This window comes from Choloepus didactylus, chromosome 8, assembly GCF_015220235.1.
Source record: "Choloepus didactylus isolate mChoDid1 chromosome 8, mChoDid1.pri, whole genome shotgun sequence".
In the NCBI taxonomy this organism is placed as follows: domain Eukaryota; kingdom Metazoa; phylum Chordata; class Mammalia; order Pilosa; family Megalonychidae; genus Choloepus; species Choloepus didactylus.
In genome coordinates, this window is record NC_051314.1 from 50,465,143 (window position 1) to 50,490,664 (window position 25,522).

The 25,522-nt window shown below is 37.2% G+C and overlaps 1 pseudogene; it reads left to right on the top strand.

The window, feature by feature from the left end:
- The first annotated feature begins 998 nt into the window (after positions 1–998).
- The window catches only part of LOC119542626, a 125,864-nt pseudogene continuing 101,340 nt past the window's right edge, over positions 999–25,522 (top strand).

Below are 25,522 nucleotides of genomic sequence, written 5' to 3' on the forward strand. Positions count from 1 at the left end.
AACAGAACTTTTCCTCCTGCTGGGTGATGCACTACTGGATATAAAGCAAGTAAACCTTTGCCCCAGGCCCTCTACCTCAATTGTCTTTATACTGTTTTCATTGTCTCAAGCTGCTTTTTACCTGGAGGTCAAAATCATGGAGGGGGGTGGGGCACTGGAAGGAGTTTCCTAAGACAATCTTTCCCAGTGGGAGCAAGGCCAGGGAACTACTACAGGAGCACCATTCACCTGCAAACTGCCCTGGAGAGGGGATGAGGGAGGGTCCTGGAGTTTCTCCCATGACTCCCCAAAGCTGTGCTTTCTGGACCTGCCTAGCAAATGCAGCCGTTCAGCTGTCCCTGCAGCTCTGAGGAAACAGTTTCTTTAAGTCTCTTCCACTGCCTTTGTCCTGTTTATAACAATGGCCACCCTCAGAGCAGGCCCCCAGTGATCCAAAGTTGCTAATCAAAAGGGGTGATCAGCCCATGCCCACTCCATATCCTGGGGAAGTGGATTTTTTATGCCCCTTTTTGGCCCCAATAAGCCATGCCAGGGGCCAGACCCCATTGCAGCCTACTGCCAGAGTGGAGGATGGGCACCGGTAAGCACTGCACGGAGAGAGCAATTAACCGGTATTTACTGTAATTTACCAACCTCTTCCTCCTGCTCTTCCCTGTATTTTGTACAGTGTTCTACTTGCCTCCAAAGTTCAAAATACAGTCATATCTTGTTTTATTGTGCTTTACAATATTGAGCTTTACAGATGTGTTTTTTACAAATTGAAAGTTTGGAACAACCCTACATTGAGTCTGTTGGTGCCGTTTTTCCAACCACAGTGCTCACTTCATGTCTCTGTCACATTTTCACATTTTAAATTATGGTATATACATTTTTTATGGACATAATACTATCACACACTTAATAGACTATAGTATAATGTAAACATAACTCATATGCATTGGTAAACCACTTTATTGTAATATTCGCTTTATTGTGGTGGTTGGAGCTGAATCTGCAACATGTCCAAGGTATGTCTGTAATTGATTCACACAGATCCTGCCTGCTTATTAGTTGTTCTTATGTAGGGACTGATTCCTGGAACTTCCTACTACATCATCTTCCCACAATCCTGACAGGTACCTTTTGAATGCCATAATTCTCATCAGTGCATTTTAAATTAAGCACTGTATATGGTATCTCAGATTCTCCCTAGTTTTTTTTATTTCCATTGAAATTGAATTAGAGAATAGAAATTAGACGAAGCCAACTATGTGAAAAACTGTACTGTCATTTTTATGTGTGGTCTATGCAGCCAAGTTTCTAATTTTAATATGATGTCCTTCTGTACTCTTTGCCTCAACAGACTGGCAATTGCTGATTAATTTTTCTTCATTTTGAAAAATATATCCAGGTATTCTACTTACCAGCCCCCTCATGTCTTAATTTTATTCATTCTTGTCATTTTTTAAGGATAAACTAAATGTCCATCACCACAGTAAGTAATAATAAATGGATGACTTATGGATGCAAAAGATTAATTCACACCCTCAGGGAATATTCTAATCTAGTTGATATATGTATGCCAATAATATCATATGTGATGATGCACCTTCCCTTCTGCTGTCTCTAGTCAATGGGGAGAGGAAAAGAAACAGAAATTTGGAAAAGGGGATAAGGCATGGTATTTTCCAAGATTAAGTTAGTATAGTTTGCAGATATATAAAAAAGAGCATATGAATCTTATAAAGTAGATATTGTTAAGAACTTGACCTGGTTAATATAAGATGCCTGTGTTTTAAAAATACTCAGGGAAGGCCAGAAAAAGCAAGACAGGAAAGGAAAGCAAGGCCATGTAGGGGGCAATCACAGTGTCCTATGTCCTTACCCATGGGAATAGGAGAACCCACCTCTCCAGAGCTAGCCCATGGGAAGAGCAATGGACATAACCTATGCCAAATCTCTACCCATGTAATTTGCACAATATAAGGAAAAGAAAAGGCAATGTTAACTGCTGGGAGAAGGACAGTGACTCTATGAAGGAGGGAAGGCTGAGACTTAGAGGGTGGAGAAGGGAAGGGATTAAAAGAACAGAAACACTATGTGAGAAGGTACTGGCAAAGGAGGAAAGAAAAGGGAAATTGAGGGAGGAAAATGGATTCTAATTTGGTACATGGGGATGAGTTAGACTACAGGGTACAACACATCATTTTTCACAAGATGTTCAGCACAAACACTCTGGATTTTATCCCTGAAAGCATTGAACAAAGAACTGTTCAATCATTCTTCAGGATTCTGTGTGTGTGTGTGTGTGTGTTTGCCTGACAAAAGAATGGTCAATAGATGTCCCTCCACCACCAACTCTCTCCCAGGTTTATTAGGCACCAATAGGGGCAATAAAGTGTAGAAGAAAACCATTCATAGAACCAGCACAATGAGAGAATCAAGAAATACTTCTCCTCTGACTGTGTTTTGCCCTCCCCAGAGTAAAGTTACCAATGTTCCTTTGGGCCTAAAGAAAAAGAGCCTTGTGCTTGGAAATAAGTATATAACAATAATTAATATTAGTGAGAGGACTATAATGTACTTTGGGAGCTCAGAGAAAGAGATATCACTTCCCATAATGGTGACCAGAGAAAGGCTTCATGGAGAATACGTATTTCAGGAGGATAGAACTGATTGATTGAACTAGGAAGAAAAGGCATTCCAAGTAACACGAACTGCAAAGCAAAGGAGCAAAAGCAGAAAATCATATGAGTGTGATTAGAACACAGAGTAAATGTGGGGAAGTCTTAGAAAATAAAGCTACAAAATAAGTGGGATTAGAAAATATTTTGAGCTCAATGAAAATGAAAATAAAAACAAAAATGCATGGGATGCAATCAAATCAGTGTTCAGAAAGAAATTTAAAATGTTAAATGCCTATCTTGGAGAAGAAGAAAAGTCCAGGTCAATAATGTAATTGCTACCTTCAGAAACTAGAATCTAAAAGAAGCAGAATAGAGGACACAATAAAAATAAGAGCAAAAAACAATGAAACCAGAGAGGATCTAAGATGGCAGCATAGAGAGGAGTGGAAGCTAGTTAGTCCCCCTGGAACAACTTAAAAAAAAACAGGAACATAGTAAATAATCTGGAATAACTGCGGGGGGACAATGGTGACCATCCACTCATCATACATCAACCTGAATTGTGAGGAATGCCCAAGATCACAGCACAAAATCTGCAAGTAAAAACTATGGATCCAAGCCAGGGGACGCCTCCCCCCACAGCCTGAGCTGCAAAGCCTTGTGGTGCTAGAGAGAAGCTCTCTCCCAGCAAGCAAATATAGCTCAGCTGAGCTCCAACTGGGGTTTTAATTAGCAAGCGTGAACTGCTCACTATGAGCTATGAATCCCCAACAAGCAGACAGAGGCTTTGGGTGACAACTGACCTTGGAGAGCCAGAGGATCACTGTGGATTAGCCCTGAAGGGAACTTTCTGCCCATTTTGACTCAGTGGAGAAAGCCTCAGCCATTTTCAGTTCCCAGTGCTCTGACCCAGACAAGGGTGGAGCTAGCACAGGCAGAGAGAGACCACTGAAATGCTAATGACCTCTCCCTAGGAGGTCTATCTTCTCTAAGAGGAAAGGGGTGGGGCCCAGCTCTACTACCTGCCTTCCATTCAGAACCAGACCCCAGATCCTGAGGGAAAACAGTCAAGGGCCACACATCCTTACACCAGTCTGGAATTACAGGCTGACAGGTGCCACCTGCTGGGCAGAAAATCAGAGTGACCTGAGGCATCACCAATTTTCTAAGACATACCCTCAGGGAAACTGGATACCTAAATGCTTCTTTCTGGGAACTGAGACCATTCTGGTCTGGGAAAACCTGATTGGGGTAACCAAGGAAACCATGCCTAGACAACAGAAAACTACAATCTACACTAAGAAAAATGAAGTTATGGCCCAGTCAAAGGAACAAACTTACACTTCAACTGAGATATAGGAATTGAAACAACTAATAAGTCAATTCAAAAAGTTTAGGGAAGATATGGCAAAAGAGCTGAACTGTATAATGAAAACACTGGTTGTACATAAGGTAGAAATTGAAAGTTTGAAAAAACAAATGGCAAATCCATGGAAATGAAAGGCACAACACAAGAGACAAAAGACACAATGGAAACATACAATAGCAGATCTCAAGAGGCAGAAGAAAATACTCAGGAACTGGAGAACAAGGCACACACAAAAGAACAAAGAGAGAAAAGAATGGAAAAATATGAGCAACTTCTCTGGGAACTTAAGGATAAAATGAAAAGCAAGAATGTACATGTCATTGGTGTCCCAGAAGGAGAAGAGAAGGGAAAAGGGACAGAAGCAATAATAGAGGAAATAATCAATGAAAATTTCCCATCTCTTATGAAAGACATAAAATTACGGATCCAAGAAGCACAGTGTACCCCAAACAGAATAGATCTGAATAGGCCTAGGCCAAGACACTTAACAATCAGATTCTCAAATGTCAAAGATAAAGAAAGAATCCTGAAAGTAGGAAGAGAAAAATGATCCGTCACATGCAAACGAAGCTTGAAAAGACTATATGCAGATTTCTCAATAGAAACCATGGAGGCAAGAAGGAAGTGGGGTGATATATTTAAGATATTGAAAGAGAAAACCACCAACCAAGAATCCTATATCTGGCAAAACTATCCTTCAAATATGAGGGAGAACTTAAAATATTCTCTGACAAACAGACAATGACAGAATTTGTGAACAAGATACCTGCTCTACAGGAAACACTAAAGGAAGCACTGCAGACAGAAAGGAAAAGACAGGAGTGAGAGGTTTGGAAAACAATTTGGGGAGATAGTAGCACAACTATGAAAGTACACTGAACAAAAATGACTGTGAATATGGTTGAAGGAGGAAGGCTGGTGAACAAAAGATGAACGATAAAGACTGGGACTGTGTAACTCAGGGAATCCTAGGGTGCTCAACAATTGTAACAAAAGGTATAAATATGTTTTTATGTGCAGTAGAACAAATGAATGTCAACATTGCAAGGTGTTAAAAATAGGGTGGGATTGGGGGAATATAAAATCAATGCAAACTAGAGACTGTAATTAACAGAAACATTGTATTATGCTTCCTTTAATATAACAAAGGCAATATACCAAAGCTAAATGCATATGGGGGGGTGGGGAATAGGGGAAGTGTATGGGACTCCTGGCATTGGTAATGTTGTCTGCCTCTTTATTCTACTTTAGGTTAATGCTATCTTTCCTTATGTTGCTTCCTAGCTATCAAGTTTTGCTTTTGTTTGTTTGTTTGTTTTTTCTCTCTTTCTCTTTTCATTTTCTTTTGCCTCTCTGCCTTCTTTGACTCTTCCTCTGTCTTTGTGGAAGAAATGGAGATGTCCCTACGTAGAGAGTGGCAATGGTGCTGAATACATAAATACATGACTATACATGGAACCAACGATTGTTTACTTAGGACAAAATGTATGGTGTGTGAACAAAACCATCTTAAAAGAAATGGGTTGATGAAGAAATCTTGAGGGAACTATATTAAGTGAAATAAGACACATAAAGGCCAATATTGCAGGGTCTCACTGATATGAACTAATTATAATATGTAAACTCATAGACATGAAATATAAGTTATCAGGATATAGAATGAGGCTAACAAATGGGGAGCAGTTGCTTATTATGAGCAGAATGTTCAACTAGGATGAACTTAAATGTTTGGAAATGGACAGGGGTGATGGTAGCATGTTGTGAGAATAACTAACAGTGCTGAAGGTGTGTGAAGGTGGTGGAAAAGGTAAGTTCAGACTCACACATGTCACCAAAAGGAAAGTTGGAGGTTGAAAGATGGAATGTACAAAACAGTGAATCTTGTGGTGGACAGTGTCTGTGATTAACTAGACAAATATTAGAAATCTCTCTCACAAACTAGAACAAATGAATGACACTATAACTAGAAGTTAACAATAGAGAGGTATATAGGGAAAAATATATACCAATTGCAAACTATATACTACAGTTAGTGGTATTTTAACATTCTTTCATCAACAGTAATAAATGTACTATACCAAAACTATGACTCAATAATGGAGGGGGGCATGGTTAGGGGTATGGGAGGATCTGAGTTTCCTTTTTTTTTTTTTTTCTTTGTCTTTATTTCTTTTCTGGAGTAATGAAAATGTTCTAAAAATTGAAAACAAATTAATTGTGTTGATGGATGCACAGCTGTATGATGGTACCATGGGCAATTGATTGTACACTTTGGATCTTTGGATAGTTGTATGATATGTGAACAATCACAATAAAATATATATATATATATACAATAATTTTCTAACTTAAAAAAATTGAGACATCAAGTAATTACTCAACTTAAATCTACGTGTTTTCCATTTTGTTTTTATATTGGTTAGTCTAATGCCTAGCACAGAAGAAACAGAAACATTCAATAAAATGTTCATTAATGAATGAGTAGATGAATAAATGAATTACTAAAATAATAAATCTTAAGGTATCCACAAACCACTACTTATATTTAGAATATCAATTTAAAATGAAAACATCTAATGAAAGTTTTGATCTATCCTTTTTTCATCAAAAATAAAAATAACATTTTCTACTAGTTACTGAAAAAAAAAACAATGAAACCAAAATGAGAGAAATAGCAAACATTAATAGAACCAAAAGTACTTCTTTGAAAAGATCAATAAAATTGATAAACCACTAGCTACACTGACCAAGAATAAAAGAGAGATGTACAAACTGTTAATATAAAAAATGAAAGACAGCGTATCACTACAATCCCACTGATGTTGAAAAAATAAGGGAATACTATGAACAATTCCATGACCCAAAATTTGATGATTTTGTATAAAATGGGCTGATTTCTTGTAAAAGGAAATCTACTAAAACTCACTCAAAAAGAAATAGATAACCTGGATAGTCCTACATCAAATAAAGAAATAAAATTCAAAAATCTTCTGGCAAAACAAAGTCCAGACTCATGGTTACACTGGCAAATTCTACAACACAAGTCTATACCATCTTTTCCAGAAAATAAAAGAAGGAGAACATTTTCAAATTAATTTTATAGACCATTACTCTTATACCAAATTTAGTACAAAAATAAATACAGACTAATACCCCTCATGGATTTAGACACAAAAATTCTCGAGAAAACGTTAGCAAATTGAATCCAGTGACATTTTTAAAAGATAATGCATCATGACTAAGTGGTGCTCATCCTGGGAATGCATTGCTTGTTGAACATTCAAAAATAAATCAATGTTACATTCCAGAGTAATTTGGGCAGAGAATAAAAATGTATTCGCAAAGCCCCCTTGAGGGATTGGGGGAAAATTACAAGCATTGGGTACTACCAATTTAGAAGGCCAAGGCCTCGATCTTGGAGCTTGCCCTTATGAAGCTTGTTACTGCAAAGGAGAAGCTAAGCCTACTTATAATTGTGCCTAAGAGTCACCCCCAGAGAACCTCTTTTTTTGCTCAGATGTGGCCTCTCTCTAAGTCAACTCTGCAGGTAAACTCACTGCCCTCCCCTCTACGTGGGACATGACTCCCACGCCTTGGCAACGTGGGATGTGACTCATGGGGATGAGCTTGGTCCTGGCATCATGGGATTGAGAAAACCTTCTTGGACCAAAAAAGGGGAAGAGAAATGAAACAAAATAAAGTTTCAGTGGCTGAGAGATTTCAAATACAGTTGAAAGGCCATTCTGGAGGTTATTATTATGCAATATATTGATGTCCTTTTTAGGTTTTAGTGTATTGGAATAGCTAGAAGGAAATACCTGGAACTGTTGAGCTGCAACCCAATAGCCTTTATTCTTGAAGATGATTGTATAACTACATAGCTTACACTGTGTGAACCTGTGATTGTGGAAACCTTGTGGCTCACACTCCCTTTATCCAGTGTATGGACAGATGAGTAGGAAAATGAAGATAAAAAGTAAATGAATAATAGGGGGGATGGGGCCCATGGTATGTTTTGAGTGTTCTTTTTCACTTCATTTTTTTTCCTTATTATTTTTTGTGTGTGCTAATAAAAATGTTCAAAAATTGACTGTGGTGATGAATGCACAGCTATATAATGGTACTGTGAACAATTTCTTGCACACTGTGGATGACTTATGGTTTGTGAATATACCTCAATAAAATTGAATTTAAAAAAATCAATCAATGTAATGCATAACATTAACAGACTTAAAAAAGAGAAAAAATACATGGTTAATCATATAAATAACTGTAAAAAAGGCTTTGACAAAATCCAAAATCTATTCATGATAAAAATTCTCAGAAAACTAGGAATAGAATGAAACTTCCTCAACCATATAAAGGAAATTTACAAAAATAAAACTGACAGACAACATTTTGCTTAATGGTGAAAACTGAATGACTTCCAATTCAGATCAGAAACACAGCAAGGATGTCTGCTCTCACCATTCCCTTTCAAATCACACTGGAAGTTTTAGCCATAGCAATAAAATAAGAAAAAAAAAATAGGTATTACACATGTACTAAAATTGCTTTTTAAAAAACTGACAATACCAATTTTGCCAAGGATGTAGAGCAACTAGAACTCTCATACATTACTGTTTTAAATGTACAATGGCACAACCACTCTGGAAGACGGTTTGGCAGTTTCTTATAAAGTTCAACGTACACTTAACAATATAACCCAGCCCTTCTACTCTTAGTATTTATCTTGGAGAAATGACAACTTACGGCCATGCAAAAACCTGTATGTGAATTTTAAGTAGCATTATTTATAATTGCCACAAAATGTAGTGGAAGCAACACAAATGCCCTTCAGTGGAAGAATGGATAAGAAAATTATGGTACATCCATATAGTAGAACACTACTCAGCAATAAAAAGGAACAAACTATTGGTATATGCAACAACATGGATCAATTTCAAATGCATTATGATATATGAAAAAGTGCAGATTCAAAATACTACACACTGTTAGATTCCATTTACGTAACCTTCTAGAAAAGGCAAAATTATAGGCATGGATAAAAGATTAGTGATTGCCAAGGACTAGGAACAGAGGGAGAATTTGACTACAAGGCAGAACAAGAAGAATGATTTGGGGGTGATAAAACTTTTGTATCCTGATTGTGGTGATGGTTACATGACTGTACACATTTCTCATAACTTGTAGAACTGCATACCGAAAATAAATGAAATTAACTGAATTTAACATTTGAAAATTAAATCCAATAACACAATGATTGGTTATAAGTATAGTATGGAATGTCTGGTCTCAGTAAACAAGAAGGAGCAAACAATTTTTGAGCAGAAGTATGAAGCAATCATCTTATATTTCAAGAAGAAGGACAATAATGGTAAATTAGACACTAGAGGAGGAGGAAGTGGAAATGTTGGATGAAGGGAGGAATATCAGCCAGAAAACTACTGCATATAGTAATGAGTGACCTACTCTGATCTCTGTGAGGATGGAAATGGAGAGACTAAAGAGAAAGAAAGGATGTAAATATCAAGAGGACATTGTTCTACAAAAAAGGGAAAGGAAAAACCAAAGATCATGCACAGACTTCAAATAGAGTAACTAAGCCAATAGTGGTGCCATGTGCAAAAATAGGGTGATCTGAAACAGTATACCTTTTGGTTAGACAGATAATGAGCTATCCTGAGAGTAAAGTCCAGACTGGGAACAAGATTATAACTCTAGATCTCTCAAGTGCAGAATGAGTTAGGGAATTTGCGTCATCAATCTGTTGATGATATATGAAAGTTTGTGGTGGGTGAATTGCCAAATTAGCACAAAGAAAAGCAGAAGAAATAAAGAGAAAGGAAGGAAGGAGAAAGATAATGACAAAACCCTAATTAACTGCTGCTACAGATACATATTCATTTTCCTAATTGCTTAGAGAAGACTGTGTTTGTTTTTTCACCAAACTAGAGAGGGGTGTCTCAATTCCTCTTTCTCTGAAAGGAGAGATTATTAATCACTTTCAAGATATGCACTTAGCATTTAAGTCCATGGCAAAGATGCCCTATTAGGAACATACTCAGAAGAATCTATTAAATGATATTCTCTGTGTCTGGCTGGGAGTCACTGCCAAAAAAAAATTACTTACTGTCTCCCAAAGTAACTCATATTTTTTCCAGGACAAACTTACTTCAGACTTTGCTCCATTCTTTCTAACTTCATATTTTTCTAGCTATGACTCTTGATGACATGATGCAAACTGATCGGGAACATAAAATGCCGTCAGCAGCTGACCTTTATCATTTTCATAGCTTAATACTCCAGTAAGTTACACTAAGATCCCGTATCCGCAAAACTAGCATGATTTAAATAATGAAACATGACATGACCCTGAGTGACCTGTCTTTGGACAAATTGTCTTCCAAGGATGCATGCTTCATTTTGTAAATCAATGTTTACTGATTACAAGCTATAATTAAAAAAAAAAAAAACAGATTCAAAGGCTGTTGATAAGTCAACAAATGAAGAAAGTACAGTAGAATGAGTTGAACACTTACGTAGTGGAGGAGCTTTCTCCTTATTAGGGTTGAAAAGAGTTTGTAAAGGATTATGAGAAGCTATTCTTGAGTGATTGGAGGCAACTTCCAATTGCTCAGGCTTTTTGCACTTATTTTGTTTTTTTACCCACCAGGTGGTGAGAGGCTAAACAAAATCATCTCTGAAGTTTCCTGCTGTTGATCTTTTGAGAGCAAGGAAAATAGTGTATGTCAGATAAAGCATTATGTGGTAGAGGTGTAAAGTTATACTTCATCATTTTATAGTTTATAAATGAGTGAACATTAAAACATCAGATGATGACATTTTCAAAAATATTATCGGCCAAATGAATGCTCCTTGAAGAAGAAAAGTTAATTCTATAATTAGCAAGGGAAAATTTTGTTTAAAAACTGATTATAAGATTATTTTATCCCAAATACAATACCTATCTTTATTGCTTTTGTTTAGGCTGTCACCTTTTCTTATCATGTTTAATGGAAAGGACCCTTAGTTTATGTACTATTTCAAGCCTTGCCTCTTCACTCAGTCATCTAAAATGCCACCAAAGGAATATTCCAAAAATCAAATCTGATTATACCGTTCCACAACTTAAAAAAAAAAAGACTTTAAATGATTCTCCTGAAAAAACAAAATCAAAATCTGTTGCTTGGTATACAACGCAATTTATAATCAAGCTGCAGATATCTCAGCAGCCCTATCGTTGAACAATTTCCACTTCCCCACCATCCCCATGCACTCACAGTCCTCACTCTATTAATGCTAAATTGCTTACCATTCAATGGAAAAGTTATACTTTTTCCAACGCTATGAATGTTTCCTGGGCAAGGACTACAATGAGAAGAGTGAGGAACTTACATCAGGTGCAAAGATTAAAGGAGTGCCAAAACACTCCATAATCAAAATAAATAGTTGAATGAAATGTTTTGGAAATCAAAATCAATACAAAAAATCCCCACAAAACAACATATCAAAAATTTAAATATAGAGAGTATCAGTTACCCCTGCCTGAAATCCATTACACACGCACACGCCTCATCATTTCTCTGCCTAGGATAGTTTTACGTTTATTGAAAGACTAACTTAAATATTTTCTCTCTGAGGGCTGCCCTCCCAGAGGGTGACATTTTTCTCTACCCTCTAACTCTACTGCCATTTACGTCTTCTCCAATTGTGTTGTACCTATTTACCCACATACTCATTGACAACTTTTAAAACATCTCTGTATCCCAGTGACTAATATATATTGGAAACTCCACAAATATCTTCTGCATGAATAAAGAGATTGATAGGTAGAAATTGAGACAGAATTTGGAATTACCAGTTGTATGATGCTGGATAAATCTGTGAACCTCAATTTCCCTATTTTGGGAATGAGATTGACCTTACTTCCACAGGGCTTCTTAAGCTAGACATTTAACAAAGTTTTGGAAAGAGGGGGCAAATAAAGAGAATAGACATTTATTTATTCATTCATTTGGAATGAAGAAAGTGGAAGGAGGGGGCAAATAAAAAGAATAGACATCTTTGAATTCATGTGGAATGAAGACGTTGGAAGGAGAGGAAAGAGAATGTGGATTCCCAACTCTTTGACTTCACCAGTAGAAGATTAGCAACACGTTATAACCAAAATCTTGAAAAGTGCTTTACAAGTGGATTTGTTCTGTCATTGCCTTGAGAATATGTTCAATTCATCTACTGGTCCAGGAGGAGAATGAGAGACACAAAAAGCAAAACCAGTTCAGCCCAGCCAAGCCCTGCCTACATCAGCTAACTTCCAGACATATGAACCAGCTCAGTGGATCTTAGCAAAGGCATTCAGCCTACATCAGCTGACATACAGATCTGAAGAATGAATGATTGCTACTTAAAAACCAATAACAACATACTCTGATTTCAATATGCCTGCTTTTTCCACTACACCACATTATTCTTAATACTGACACCAACTTGCCCTTGAGCTCAGAAACAATTATCTCTTTGAATCGCAATTCTCCATCATAAAAAGGACTAAACTCTTAATTAAAAGGTCTCCAAAGTCTCCAAGTTCTAGCATTCTATGATTTTATTTTAATTTTACTTAGAGAGGATTCTATCATTCCATTTTTTGTTTTCTCGTCCTTATTCTTTTCGCCAAAATGATAACACAATGGTATATGACAGAACATTATAAACTCTATTTGTTCATTAGTTCATGCATTCAATTAACAAACTCACTATATGTTGGGCATAAGGACAACTAAAGACAAAGTTCTATCATCAGAGACTTACAATTAAGTAAAGAAAAGTTAATTATGACAAATATTTAAATAAAATACCTTACTTGGAAAATTTAAATAAGCTATGAGATATCATTGAAAAAATTTCTATAACAAAATTATTATTACTTTTACTCACAGATTGACAATTATAATATATACAGGATCTATGTGTGGGTGTTTTTTTTTGGTGCAAAATATCTTTATTCTAATAGTAAAGATGACTCCGTGGACAAATAATCATTTTTAATTGATTTTAATTTTTGTCCTTGAAAGAGCTTTTTCTGCCAACCTATAAACCAAGTAGTTTATACTAGGTGCAGTATTTGCTCTGCACCTAGCTCTCTATCTAGTCCTCAAAAGATACTGCCCAGCTTTGTCCATACTATGGTAGGGCCTAGGGATTTATGAGTCATAAGGACACACCTTATAATGAGGTGTCCTTTTGCACACTTACCGTGGCTAATCCCATTCAAACCACAAGGAAACCCACTTTCAATCAAAAGGAACTAGTTGTAAATTTGAAAATTCTGTTTTCCTTTAAGTAAGACACTTTCTCTATAATTAGAGAACTGCATCTGTTTCTATGACACTGCAGTTACTCAGTGATACTTGAGCAATGATAAAAATATGACTATGATTTTGTGATTGACATTTCCCAAAGGAAGGGGATAAATGCCTTTTTAATAAACTAATTTGGAGAAAAAAGAATTTCCATGTTATGTTCAAATGGTAATTCCAAACTCACAAGAAGTCCAAATCATGTAATCACTTAGGATCCTTTCTCTTTTTATTTTTTGATATTGCATATTCATTGAACTTGTAATTCAGGAACAGTGGCATATGTGCTAAGGAAGTGATTCATATGAAAATGAGACTTTCTTGTTTTAATCATAGGAATTTATTTAAATTCTAGCATTGTCAAGGCTTTTGTTTTGAAGACCTTTAGCAAAGCAAATCCACCAGTTCTGAGTCAGATTCCTATATGCTAATTTTGAATGAAGAACATGCTTGAAATTGTTCTTCTCACGAACTCATGAACCTGTAAATGATTATAGGAAAGCAGATACATACTTGCTGTCTTCATAAATATACCATCATTTCCAGATGACTTTAATATTTGAGTACCTCCATACATCGTAACTTAAATTTAACATTTTCCCCCAATCCTCGTTCCTCCTTCTGCTTACGTATTTCTGCTAATGGCAGAAATTCTTTCAATCACCCAGTCTATAAATTAATTATTCTAGATTTTCCCTCATGTTTAGTCAATTATCACGTCCTGTAGATTCTTTTATTTTCTTTGACATGCCATTAAGTCATTTCGATTTCACATACCCATCCAATTAAAGCAGCCTATTAAATAGACCTTCATCTCCACAAGTTTTCCACTTGAAGCCAAACTACCTAGTTTAATGTTACTTTAGCACAATGTTATTTAAGTTACTCTTGTGCTTAAAATCCTTCAAGGGCTCTCCATTTTGTAACAATAAAATTCAACATTTGAAGATTCCTTATGATTTGTATCCTACTTATTTTCCCTTCTTTACCTCCTTCTACTCCTACTTAGTATTTTCCCCAGGCAACTCATGTTTCCCTTTCTGCACACCTGCCTTCACAACTTTCTTTTTACTCAGACTGCCCTTATCTCCTAACTCTACCATTCTATCAGTTCTTCAAGCTAGTTTCAAAGATAACCTTTTCCTTCTCTGAAATCTGATACAACCACACAATACACTGTCCCAAATCCTTGAGTCCAAAATGTATTTCTGAATTCAGAATCTTTTGGATTTTATACAGAGAATATGTGAATATTCTGTTTATTCCACAACATCCTCAGTAGTCCCCTGAAATCAGAAACATCAAACTTTCTGTAATAAAACATAAATAAAATCACAGTAAGTGGGGTTAATAAATACTATAAATAGCTTCATATCAGTTCAGGTCAGAATATGTACCTAAATAAGTTTGCCACAATAGAAAAAAATTCAGTTTTCAGAGCTTTATAGATTTTGGAATTATGGACAAGAGCTTAGGAAACTACAGTACTTTTCTCATACTTGCAATGCTTACAGGTATACTAATTTCTACTTGGTTTAGATTTGTTTATACCTACCATATAAAGAGAATTTATGACTGGTCAAGTATATTCTATATGTATGCATCAATAAGGAACCTATCAGGGAAACAGAAACCACTACAAGAATATATAACAGAAATTAATTCAGGGAATTGTGTATATAGGTGACCAGAGGAACTTAGAGCCAAACAAGGAAAAGTGAGATAAGGCAGAGATCAGCAATAGCAGGAAGCCACTACTACTGCTAGGACGGAGAAAGAAAAGGAGCAGGTAATGTTGCAGGAGCCCAGGGATTGGGGATACCTGAAAGAAGCTGGAAGCAAGGTGGAACCACAAAGGAAATGCAGCTGCTGCCCGGAATATTCCAGAAGCAGAGCAGAGGGAGAAAGATGATTTGAGTGGGATTAGCCACGGTAAGTGTGCAAAAGGACACCTCATAATAAGGCTTCTCCCTTCTTTCTGCCCCTTAAATCTTCCACCAGCCAGAGGTCTGCTGACACAGGAGCCTGGGGAATGCAGCCTGGAGGAGTCAGGCCCTCTTTGATACAAAGTGGAGCTGGGGAAGGTCAAGGAATGACTGAATACAAACAATCCTGAGACTTGCCCAATACTTTATGTTCCTCAATTCTTACAGCTCTTAAAGGACTATTATTATCTCTTACAAATGAAGGAACTGAGTGAGATACAAAGAGGTTAAGAACTTGTCCAGATAATCAGCAGTAGAGCCAAAATGCCAACCCAGTTCTATATTACAGAGCCTATACTTCTAAGCATCACAATGTCCTGGGACTTAGTAAATGCTTAAAATGTTTATTTATTGAGCACTTCCTAGGTAGATTCTGGAGATCCAAATAAGAACAAAAGCCTGAAGTTAGAACTCAACTAATATTACAGCAGCAGAAATAAATAAATAAATAAATAACTGTTGACCCTCCATAATTTTGATAATTAATCACACATTCACAAATTCAGTCTCCATGCTGCATTTACAGATAATGTCCAACTCTTCATTCCACATAAGAAAAATTGTAGGTAAGTAGTGGCAGCTGCTGAGGAGCATATTCATTTCTCACTCAAAGTCCAGCATCTATTTATTTATATGTATTATACAAGACAAACAATAGTTCATTTGCTACCTCTAAAATGCAAGTATATGAGACTTCCAATGAAGAACAGTTAGGAAGGTCAAGAAAACCCTTCTTAAATTCGGATTCCCATCTCTTTACAATAAAAATGGAGAAGAAAGAACACCAAAGAAAAAAAGGACAGAGAAAGATAGGCAAACTTGTTTGAGGTAGATAATATTTATACAGAAAAAAGATAAAATAGAATGGAACCTTATTACTGCACAGTCCACCATTATATGGAGTTGACTAAAATGCGCAGCCATTTCATGTCCTCCTAAAGTAAAAGGAAACACAAATCTGTTATGACGTTACTAACCTGTCTGTTGTTATCCTGATCCCAGCAAGAGATTTATAATAAAGAGGCTCTCAACTCAACTAATATTAAAAATACCTGAATGTGACTATTTCTTTTCTCCCCTCTTCGTCCCCACACAGCCTCTGTCTTTTTGCTGATGTTTTAGTGTGATGGAAAGACGGAGTAGATAGTAAAAATCCAACTTCCCTCTACAAATCAGTGCTATTTAAAGGGGAAAAAATTATTGATTAAAAAACCGTGTTTGGAACTTCCATTGTAGCAAAAATATATTGACTTCACTGTTGTGTTTTTACAACATCAGCAAAATTGGCTTTTCACCTATATATTGCCATATTGCTTCTCTTTTAGGGAATATCTCTATGGTTAAAAAAAAAATTCTTTTAAAATTCTTTTTGGATTCCAGTGATTTTACAGGTTGACTGAAAAGTATGAAATATAGTAATTTAAATCTGTGTACTTAAAAGTTTCAATTTAAAGCCACTCTATCTTTCCACAGAAATTCTAGGGGAACTATTTGTATTTTACCAAGACAAAAAAGAAACATATACTTGTTTGTAATCTTCATGCAACAATTATCATTCTATTTAGAATAAAATAATAAAGCATCATCCGTCATCTCTTAAATCACTTGAAGACACTAGACTGATTTGGAGGATAAATGTCAGAAACTACTTTGTCTGCCTGCTGACCCCACCACCTCAGACAATAGACTTTCTTTAATCATATTTTTTATTGTAGAATATCTATACATAGAAGTGGTAATTTTCCAAGTGTGCCGGTTTGGATGTACTGTGTCCTCCAAAATACCATGTTCTTTGATGCAGTCTTGTGGAGGCAGGTGTATTAATGCTGATTAGGTTGGAAATTTTTGATGGAGTGTTTCCATGGAGATGTGACCCACCCAACTGTGAGTGACACCTTTGACTAGGGTGTGACCTCTTGATTGAATGTTTCCATGGAAGTGTGGCCCCGCCCATTCAGCATGGTTCTTTGATTTAATCACTGGAGTCCTATATAAAAGCTCAGACAGAAGGAGTTTGCTGCTGCAGCTGAGACAGATATTTTGGACATGGCCACTGAAAGTAGACTTTTGCTAGTCCAGAGTTTGCCTGGGAGAAACTAAGAGAACACCCCCTGTTCCGGTTTGCTAATGCTACCTTTATGCAAAATACCAGGAATAGATTGACTTTTATAAAGAGGATTTATTTGGTTACAAATTTACAGTCTGAAGGCCATGAAAATGTTCAAATTAAGGCATCAACATGAGTTTACCTTCACTGAAAGATGGCCATGGCTTCCAGAAAACCTCTGTTAGCTGGGAAGGCATGTGGCTGGGGTCCGCTTGCTCCCAGGTTGTGTTTCAAAATGGCATCCTCTAAAATGTCAGCATCAGCTTTCAATGGCCATCTTCAAGCTGCAGCATGGAGCTCCTTCTGTCTGAGCTCTTATAGGCCTCCAGTGATTTAATTTAAACCCAAGCTGAATGGGTAGGGCCACACCTCCATGGAAATAATCTAATCAAAGGTATTACCCACAGTTGTGTGGGTCACATCTCCATGTAAACCACCTAATCCAAAGATTCCAACCTAATCAACACTAACATGTCTGCCCCCACAAGACTGCATTAAAGTACATGGCATTTTGGGGGACATAATACATCCAATCCAGCACACCCCCAGACACTTAGAGAGAAATATCCTGGGAGAAAGCCATTTTGAAACCAGAACTGCAGAGCAGATGCCAGCCACATGCCTTCCCAGCTAACAGTGGTTTTCCAGATGCCATCAGTCATGCTTCAGTGAAGGCACCTTATTGTTGATGCCTTACATTGGATACTTAACAGCCTTAAGACTGTAACTTTGTAACCAAATAAACCCCCTTAATAAAAGCCAATCTGTTTCTGGTGTTTTGCTAAATGGCAGCATTAGCAAACCAGAACATCACGTGAAATTTAAAGAGTAATTAGAGAACAAATTTCAAAGAATATTATAGGTTACAGTTCCACAGTTTCAGTTATTTCCTTATGGTGAAATATAACATATACAAAAAAAGGGACACCGATAGCCTTTTATTGTAGGCTCAATTGTGCTAGTAACCTGGGGCATGTTTCTGCTATTCTGTTATCAAGTATAGACTAATTTTCTAAGTGGGTTTGTCTGTCAACTCTCATGGGCCTTGGTTATTGGTCTTTGATTTTATTTCCATAAATAAATGGTATTAAATTATAGCAGATTAAGTCCTTAATAAGCAGGCTGCTAGGTCTATAAGGCTTTGGGTATTGGTTGAGGTTTCTGGAAATCTAGCTGAAACATGATTTGAAAGATTAAAAACATAAGCATCTAAGCATCTTACATGAAATATTCAATTAACATTTGTGAATTAAATTTCTTTAAAATAGCAGTAAAAGCAAATAGATCTCCAAGTTTGGATTTTTGTAAAGTAGATTGAATTTGTTACCTGTACTCAAACTTGAGGAACACTCCAGATCATCTGCAACTATGAAATACTTTAGACACTCAGATTATTTTACTCTTGAGTTTCAGGACTCTTGGATGAATGCCCATCAGTTCCAGTTATTTATCTGCATCTACTTTGTCATTAGGTTTAGAACATACTGTGCCTTTGTCACTATTTGTTCTAGTACCTCTGACCTTTCAGTTTCAAGCTGGAATTTGGGAGGGAAAGTCTTCTCAGCATCTTCCTTAGCAAAGAATGAGACAAAAAAATTGATTGAAACTTTGCTTCTTTTTCTCATTCCTAAAGACCTCTTTTGTCTCATCACCAAACTGTCCTATTTTAGACTGGACTGACAGAACTGAGAAGTAAGGAAATCTTTTTTCTATCTTCTTCACAACCAAACTCCCAACCCCCAAGAACTGCTACTTTTTAGCACTCCACCTTTCAGTTCTCCTTTCTGACAGGAGCCCAGGACCCCCCGGTGGCCTAGAGTAAATCAGTCTAATTTCACAAAAGCTCACTAAGATAGTGATAATCAGACCAAGACTCTGCAGTGTGAGGTGAATTTAACATGGAATGTACTCTTCTTGGTGGAGTAAAAAAGGAAAATCAGAAACTTGGGCTTAAGCCTCAGATCTGAGACCTACAACTTGAATTTGCGGGGCAAATTATTTCACCTCTCTGACCTTCCTTTCCTCATATGAAAAATAAGAATAGCAATAATAACTAGCATACATGGTTTTAAAGAGAATTAAATGTGATAATATCTGTGAAAAGCACCTATAAAGTGAACTGCAAAGCACTAGACAAATTAGTGCTTAGATAGTATTATTGGATTCTTTGGTGATGGTAGTTTTAAAATGTTATAAGTGGGAGGTCCATCTTCAGCAACATTAGCGGCTAGTTAACTGCCTCCTCCACCCCCATTTCATCATTCCCTCTCTCTGGAGCATTTGCAATCCACAAGAAGTCCATCTAGAGGAGAGAGCAAATATCCAAAGGTTCCATGCTCTGACACAGGAACAGTATTTCTAGTTTGAATAAGACAGCCCCATTCTTACAGATTTTTTGGATATAAATTGGCTTCTAATGCCTTCAGATAGACTGACACTTCAGGCTTTAGAGGAGTTTCATGATGGTGTGTCTTGACCTGCCCCCTCTCACCAGAATTGACCTGCCCCCTCTCACCAGAATTTTGTAATTAATTTAACTGTGATCCTTATTATCTATGATTTCAGCTATGGACAATTCCAGAATTATATAACTGAACATTATTTTGTCCTTTTTTTCTTTTATAGTTTCTCTAAAATACAGATTCATAAATAAAGCATAGTTTCCAGAAATAGGTTTTAAAAGTAAAGATATAAAAAAGAACTATTTCCACTTGTTTTTATGCCTTCTCCTTCTATGCCTACCCTGGAGTACAGAGATGGACTTCAGAGAATCCGCACACTTCCTTAAGTTACATAAAATTGTTTTATGTTCATGACTCTTTCTGGGGAAGGGTCTTACTCCTGAGCCATGATCCAGTGAATAATGATTACTCTATAAGACACCATCTGAGAACCAGTCACAGTGGATGTTTGGGAACTTCTGACCTACTTCTGAGGGGTTTTGTGTGTGTGTGTGTTTTGTGTTTTTTTGTTTTTGTATTTGTTTTGGTCTACCACAAGACAAAGGTCTCCAGTAATTGTAGTATTTGCTTGCTGTCTCAGAAAAAACAAAAATCTGATATCTGGCATATTGCCCATTATCCAGATGAAAGGTAAATGCACGGTGGATGGGTCCTGAATGTCACCCTTTGATCTCCATCTTGCTGGGGTATCTCTCTAGAGTTTCTTTTTGCAGGACAATTTGGAAGCTTCTTTTGAACAGCTTCAATTTTTCATTTTTATTGGGTAAGAAATTATTCTACTTTCTGTTCAGCAAGGAACACATTATTCTGTCAGAGCTGCTTAGAAAGAAAAGCATTTTCAAAATGAATATCACATAGAAAAGAGATATAATTCTTGAGAGAAATTTGGCTCAGGGAAATAAACTGAAATAATATATATTCTGGAGATTTAAGGGAACAATGGCTTTTAGTCATGCAGGACTCTCCATTTGAGAGAGAGCAAACTCCTTTCTATAATTATTGACATTCATTTTTTTGTGTTTGCTTCAGACATTATAATAAGAAAGGCCCAAAACGTCAGAGCTTTTTGGATGCCTCTGAATACACAGAAGAAATATACACTTCTCTCTCTGGCCAAGGAAGTTACTCCCTGAGTATAAATTAGCTCCTTCTAGAGTAGCATTAACTTTTTTAGCATGAAAGTCTCTAGATTTAAAAATAATATAACTAAATAGCATACTACATGAGAACTTACTCCCCCAATAAGACCAAAATTATTAAGCTATAAATAAAGTCATGACTGATGCTATGAACACAAATTTACTTCCTATTTTTGTCTCCTTCATGTGTTTAAGAACAAATAATATACTCTAACATGACTGATTTGAGCTAAACCTCTTTGCTACAAAGAAACTCTGAGGGGAACTTCCAAATAACAGCACCCATTAGCTTGATACTCAAGAGTTTCTCCTGACTACCCAATAAGGCAAGAATTTTTATGTGGGGGAGTATATATAATCCTACAGGACATCAGGAGGGAGACTTGGGGGCATTGATGGCTGGTAAGGGAAGGAGAGAAAGAATACCTTTAAAAATAATGGGAGAGAAGAGGTCTGCCTACCAGCAGGGCATCTTAAACACATTTTGAAGGGTTCTAGAAAAGCTCCCAATCAAATTCAAGTCCACAGTCCCTTACTGGAAACCCAAGAAACTAGCTGTTATTTGGAATTCAGAATTTGGGAGGATTTCAGAAAGTTAATAGGGTGCTGTTATAGATTGAATCATGTCTACCACAAAGACATGCTGTGGATGTGAACTCATTTCAAGGATACTATTAGTTTAAGGTGAAGTCTAAACTGAATCAGGGTGTGCCTTAAATCCAATCTGACTGGAGTCCTTATAAGCAGAGGAAATTTGGACTCAGGGAGTAGGAGTCAGGAGGAAAACGAAGGAGACAGATGGCCATGTGATGGAGATAGAGATTGAGTTATGCATTGCTGCCAAGCACCTACCACAACACTACAAGAGCACAATTCTGCCAACACTTTGATTTTGAACTTCTAGACTCTAAAACTGTGAGACAATAAATTACAGTTTTTTAAGTCAACTAGACTGTGGTACTTAGCCACAACAAATTTGGTAGGTTATATAACACCCTACAACGGGGTCTGAGGCAGCATCCAATTGTCAAATACATTAATATATCTGTATGAATATCCACACTAAATGCAAAATTAAAAAAAAAAAAACAAGGACTATAAATAGCTTCATGTCAGTTCATGTCCAACTTGTATTGAATTAAGTCAGGCCAGCCTTTCTCACCAAATTATTTTCCCAACGTGGAATATAATTCCACGTTATATGTTAATTCACCCAAGCTCATCTTTTCCAGCTTTCCCAGATCTACCTTCCCATAAACTTTACTAGTTGCTTAAGTAGTCCTGATTTTCCTGATTTGATTGTAGTATTTAAATGAAAATGAATCAAGTTCCCGTCCAACATAGAGTGGGGACAACCTTATTCCTCCACCACCCTTGCATATCTCCAAGTCTTCTCTGATGTCTCTTTCCTGCTGGATTCCCCTTCTCACTCACATATGGCTTTTTTTTTTTTTTTCATTTTTATTGAGATTGTTCAGATACCATACAATTATCCAAAGATCCAAAGTGTACAATCACTTGCCCCTGGGTACCCTCATACAGCTGTGCATCCATCACACTTAATTTTTGTTCCATTTTTAGAAACTTTTCATTACTCCCGACAAGAAATAAAGTGAAAGATGAAAAAAGAAAAAAAGAAAAGGAAACTCTAATCCTCCACTATCCCTAACCAACCCCCCTCAATTGTTGACTCGTAGTATTGATATAGTATATTTGTTACTGTTTATGAAAAAACGTTGAAATACTACTAACTGTAGTATATAGTTTGTAATAGGTATATAGTTCTTCCCTATATGCCCCTCTATTATTAACTTCTAATTGTATTGTCATACGTTTGTTCTGGTTCATGGAAGTGATTTCTAGTATTTGTACAGTTGATCATGGACATTGCCCACCATAGGATTCAGTTTTATACAGTCCCATCTTTTGACCTCCAACTTTCCTTCTGGTGACATATATGACTCTGAGCTTCCCCTTTCCACCTCATTCACACACCATTCGGCGCTGTTAGTTATTCTCACATCTTGCTACCAACACCCCTGTTCATTTCCAAACATTTGAGTTCATCCTAATTCAACATTCTCCTCATATTAAGCAACCACTCCCCATTCTTAAGCCTCGTCCTATATCTTGGTACCTTATATTTCATGTCTATGAGTTTACATATTATAATTAGTTCCTGTCAGTGAGACCCTGTAATAATTGTCCTAATGTGTCTGGCTTATTTCACTCAGTATATTGCCCTCGAGGTTTTGTCATCAGTCCATTTTTTTTTAATATGGTTTTGTTCACTCACCATACATTCCATCCCAAGTAAATAATCGATGGTTCTCTGCATGGTCATACATTTATGTGTTCACCACCTTCACCACTATCTATATAAGAGCATCTACATTTCTTCCACAAGGCAGGAGGGAGAGTCAAAGAAGGCAGAGAGGCAAAAGAAAGAGGAAAAAAAACTGACAGCTAGGAAGCAGCAAAAGGAAAAATAACCTTAAATCAAAGTAGAATAAAGAATCAGACAATACCACCAATGTCAAGTGTCTAACATGCCTCCCCTATCCCCTCCTCTTATCTGTATTCACCTTGGTATATCACCTTTGTTACATTAAAGGAAGCATAATACAATGATTCTATTAGTTACAGTCTCTAGTTTATGCTGATTGCATCCCTCCCCCAATGCCTCCCCATTTTTAACACCTTGCAAGGTTGACATTTGCTTGTTCTCCCTTGTAAAAGAACATATTTTTACATTTTATCACAATTGTTGAATACTCTAGATTTCACCAAGTTACACAGTCCCAGTCTTTATCTTTCCTCCTTTCTTGTGGTGTCTCACATGCTCCCCACCTTCCTCTCTCAACCGTAGTCATAGTTACCTTTGTTCGGTGTACTTACATTGTTGTGCTACCATCTCCCAAAATTGTGTTCCAAACCACACACTCTTGTCTTCTATCACCCTGTAGTGCTCCCTTTAGTATTTCCTGTAGGACAGGTGTCTTGTTCACAAAGTCTCTCATTGTCTGTTTGTCAGAAAATATTTTGAGCTCTCCCTCATATTTGAAGGACAGCTTTGCTGGATACAGGATTCTTGGTTGGCAGTTTTTCTCTTTCAGTATCTTAAATATATCACACCACTTCCTTCTTGTCTCCATGGTTTCTGCTGAGAGATCTGCACATAGTCTTATTAAGCTTCCTTTGTATGTAATGGATCGCTTTTCTCTTGCTGCTTTCAGGATTCTCTCTTTGTCTTTGACATTTGATAATCTGATTATTACGTGTCTTGGCATAGGCCTATTCATATCTCTTCTGTTTGGAGTACGCTGCGCTTCTTGGATCTATAATTTTATGTCTTTCATAAGAGATGGGAAATTTTCATTAATTATTTCCTCTATTATTGCTTCCGCCCCCTTTCCCTTCTCTTCTCCTTCTGGGACACCAATGATACATGCTTTATTGTACTTTGTTTCATCCTTGAGTTCCCGGAGACGTTGCTCATATTTTTTCATTCTTTTCTCCATCTGCTCCTTTGCGTGTAGGCTTTCAGGTGTTTTGTTCTCCAGTTCCTGGGTGTTTTCTTCTGCCTCTTGAGATCTGCTGTTGTATGTTTCCATTGTGTCTTTCATCTCTTGTGTTGTGCCTTTCATTTCCATAGATTCTTCTAGTTGTTTTTTGGAACTTTCGATTTCTGCTGTATATATGCCCAGTGCTTCCTTTACAGCCTCTATCTCTTTTGCAATATCTTCTCTAAACTTTTTGAATTGATTTAGCATTAGTTGTTTAAATTCCTGTATCTCAGTTGAAGTGTACGTTTGTTCCTTTGACTGGGCCATAACTTTGTTTTTCTTAGTGTAGGTTGTAATTTTCTGTTGTCTAGGCATAGTTTCCCTGGTTATCCAAATCAGGTTTTCCCAGACCAGAATAGGCTCAGGTCCCAGAGGGAAGAAATATTCAGTATCTGGTTTCCCTGTGGGTGTGTCTTAGAAAATTGCTCCACCCTTTGATGCCTCGGGTCACTGTGCTTTTCTGCCCAGCAGGTGGCGCCTGTCAGCCTATAATTCTTGACTGATGTGAGGTGGTATGGCCGTGTTCCCCCAGGCTCTGGGGTCTGGTTCTGAATGGAAAGGGCCCCACCCCTTTCCTCCTAGAGAAGACAGACCCCCCCAGGTGGAGGTCATTAGCATTTCAATGGTCTCGCTCTCTGCTTGTGCTGTCTCCGCCCTTCCCTGAGTCACAGCCCTGGAAACTGAAAATGACTGGGGCTTTCTCCACTGAGCCAAAAAAGAAACAGTCCCCTTCAGACCCAGCCCAAGGCGACCCTCCGGCTCTCCCAGGTCAGTCGTCACCCAAAGCCTCTCTCTGTTTTGGGGGATGCGTACCTGTAGTGAGCAGTTCACACTCGCTACTTAAAACCCCAATTGGAGCTCAGCTGAGCTATATTCGCTTGCTGGGAGAGAGCTTCTCTCTGGAACCACGCGGCTCCGCAGCTCGGGCT